Raw genomic sequence first — 3843 nt, forward strand, 5'->3', positions numbered from 1 at the left:
TCAGGTGGTCAAGGCAGGACAGGTTCTTCATTGGTCTGTGTGGGATCCTCAGCAGAATATACTTATGATCAAGTGGTCAAGGAGGGAGGGTAGCGGGTCTATTTAGGATGGTGGATGCAGGTGGGTCAGGGTGGCGACCATTGTCCAGGCTGCAGAAACGAGTGACTCTCACATTCCTTCTCCAGAGTAACTGTGGGAACTTCCCTATCGTTGGAGAAGACGTGACATGTTGTTCTGCACCCTAATACAGTTCCTACAACAAACAACCATGTTTACCTTGACATATCTATCAGTCATGTCCGGCATAAGACATCTTACACAATAAGGTCTCTACCTGCATGATTATCAAATTAACATGGCTTACACTGTGCGAACTCTGGTCCTTACCCTTCTAGATAATGGACTCGTCCTGTCAGTCCATTGCTGTCCTCTGGCAGACCAGTTGTCACTATATACACACCCAGAAGTTAGTTAATTCATACAGTAGATAAGACTACATTTTAGTCAATACTGGTTTTACACTGAGAGTCTCTTTCGGTGTATACACACTCACTATATTATATATATATATATATATATATATATATATATATATATATATATATATATATATATATATATATATATATATGTATATATATATATATATTTATATGTGTGTATGTATATATATATATATATATATATATATATATATATATATATATATATATATATATATATATATATATATATTTATATGTGTGTATGTATATATATATATATATATATATATATATATATATATATATATATATATATATATATATATATATTATATAACATGTATATACATACATATATATATATATATATATATATATATATATATATATATATATATTATATATATATAATATATATATATATACATAATATATATATATATATGTATATACATATATATATATATATATATATACATATATATGTATATACATATATATATATACATATATATATATATATACATATATATATATACATATATATATATATATATATATATATATATATATATATATATGTCGTGCCGAATATGTAAAACTGGTCAATTAGCAAGAACTCATTTAAAATTAAGCCCTTTCTAAAATTTTCTCTTATACGTTTAAAGATATATTTTTTTCATTAATGTTGATGTAAAAATTTATAATTTTGCACGAAAAGAATCTTAGAAAACTTACCTAACCTTATTATAACAAGAGCAATTTATTTTAGCCTAACCCAACTAAATATATTTTAGATTTGTTTACAATAATTTAATACTAAAGAAACACAGTGAAATATATATTTTTCGTTAGGTTCAGAATGATTTTGACGATATTATTGCATACACAAATTTTCACTTGTCCTATATGGCAAGATGAGCGTTGCTATTTAAGCCAAGATCGCAAGTTCTGCCTATTCTGCACGACATATGTATGTCGTGCCGAATAGGCAGTACAGCCTCTGCACAGAGTGACCATTGGTCACAACTGCATTAGCAAGTGACCCTCACATTCTTTGGTTGTGAGAAGGAAAGAATCAGACTGCATTTACTTGGGTCCTCTCTCCCCTCCTCCATAATGGCCTAACCCAGTGATTCTCAGGATATCGAAGTCAAGAGAGAGAGACCAATATTTGGTCAGTGACCAATGACTGGTTTCCCTGTGGTCCGACTCGTGATTCAGGATCATCGGTCAGGAAAATTTGACTAGACTAGTGACTAGTCAGTGTAGTGGTCTACTGACCACAGCTGTGTCCTGGTGACTGGCCAGTGGTCAGTGTCTGTCTTGTTGGCTGGTCAGTCTCCTCTCAAAGGTAGTTTTCTTCATGCTGGTGAGAGGCTTTTCAACTAAGGAACTGTATGTCTTCCTTTTTCCTGGATCTAACCTGATAGCCTCCCAGTCCCTCTGCACTATATGATCCCTATGGTTCTAGTGCTTCCCTTAACTATTATAATAATACCCAAATTACTGGCTTTGATAACACTACTTTAAGTTTATTCCACTTGCATAACTAACCTTGTCCCAGTGAAAGCTTGCTATTCTACAAGTGCCTTGGTCATCATTACTGTCAGCAGGACTTGACGGCTTGACAACATCGAAGTAATGAGCCAGTTAAACCATTTCCTCCACTGAATGGCAGGGAAATATTGAAGGACCTGTTATATAATACAATTAATTAATGGTCACTTTTCAACGTCACTGTCCTGCACCACTGCTACTGTCACACGTTGTCGCTGTCACTACTGGTACTACTATCCTTCGTCATCATTCATCGCTGTTGCTACCATTATACATTATAATATCACAATGAAATCAAACTGAATAGGTTTACAAGGGAAGAAAAACGTTATTTTGTATCTAGTGAATCTAACTTAATTTCAAATTTTCACGTGTCTGGTTCCATTTAAAATCCTGATTTAAAGAGCCATTTACAGGGATAATACCAGACCTAATTTACATAATCCATTGGGAGCAAAAAACTTTGGGAAATTTACCTTCATTGATGAAGGCTACCTGACCACCATTCTCTCGCGTGCATCATTTGCTCTGTGTTTATACAGGAATGTCTCAATATCACAGGTGAGCTGGAGTGGACAGTCTCCACACATTGTGACCATTGTCCAGGCGGCAGCAAGTAACCCTCTCATTCATTCATTGTGACTGTGAGAATGTCCTCGTCGTGGGAGAACACATGCCCTATGGCCACTGATCACCAGTTGTTCAGAATGCCTGAAATGATCGTGAAAGAGGAAAATAAGACGAAAGGGTTTGTAGAGGCTGCACATGCACAAATTTTTTAGCTAATTTCGAACTAAAACCTCGAACTAAACTCATGACTCATGAAAAAGTCTTCAAAACACTGTGGAGGTGACCCAGTAACTTGACATCGCCTCTCTGTCATCCATTACCTGATTATGACTATCGTTACCTTACCTTCGTATATATATTTCATTCGCAATACGCTGTCTTTAAGTTAAAGTTTTTTGTCTGAAAATAGTATCCTGTTGCTATACTTATCTGTAATCCTGCGATTGTACAATGGCAACTGAACTGTTGTTAGTAATTGTTCAGGTTGTTATAGCTGCACCTTAGATGTGTATGTTAATATGTATACATACGTATTATTATTTTTTATATTCCAGGGGAAGTGGGGGCGCTAAGCCTACAGGTGTCGTGTAGTGCCTGGGAGGAAGGAGAATGGAAGGAATTTAAGTTCGATCCAAGGGAAGGACAAGTATAATTCCTTGGGTCAACTGCTTCTCATCGGCATCAAGGAACCTTCCCTGAGGGAAAGTATTCCTAGGTATTGCGCTCTTTCCCCTAAGTATACCTTGTCACATCTCCACAGCGAATTGCATAATTCCCTGCTTTGACAGGTTCTTAGCTCTCCACTAGTGAGGCGTTTGATGAATGTGCTGATGTATATTGCTACTTTAGTATTGTACTGTGTAAGTGCTTTGGAGATGTTGGAAAGGGTTTTGTCTTTGTCAGCTTGTTGTCACTGCCTGGAGAATTGTTGTTGAGTGCTTGTTTCTTTCAGATTCTGAAGAAGAAGGAAGAAAAGTAGGTAGGCGAAGGTTTAGTGTAGGTAGGAATATCCCTTCTCAAGAATCTTGGGACGATGATATTGCCTTATTTAATCTCAGTATCTTTTCTATTAGAATTGTATAAGGCCAGTTTTTATTTGTATGCTTCCTGTAGACTTTAACCTTTTAAAGTGATAATTAGCTTATGGTTGAGACGTCAAGAAATGTCATTGATCTCTTCATGTATGAACTGAATTACCGGTTCAACTTTATTGAGCCATCTCTGGTTA

Source organism: Cherax quadricarinatus, chromosome 13 (assembly GCF_038502225.1).
Source record: "Cherax quadricarinatus isolate ZL_2023a chromosome 13, ASM3850222v1, whole genome shotgun sequence".
Lineage (NCBI taxonomy): Eukaryota > Metazoa > Arthropoda > Malacostraca > Decapoda > Parastacidae > Cherax > Cherax quadricarinatus.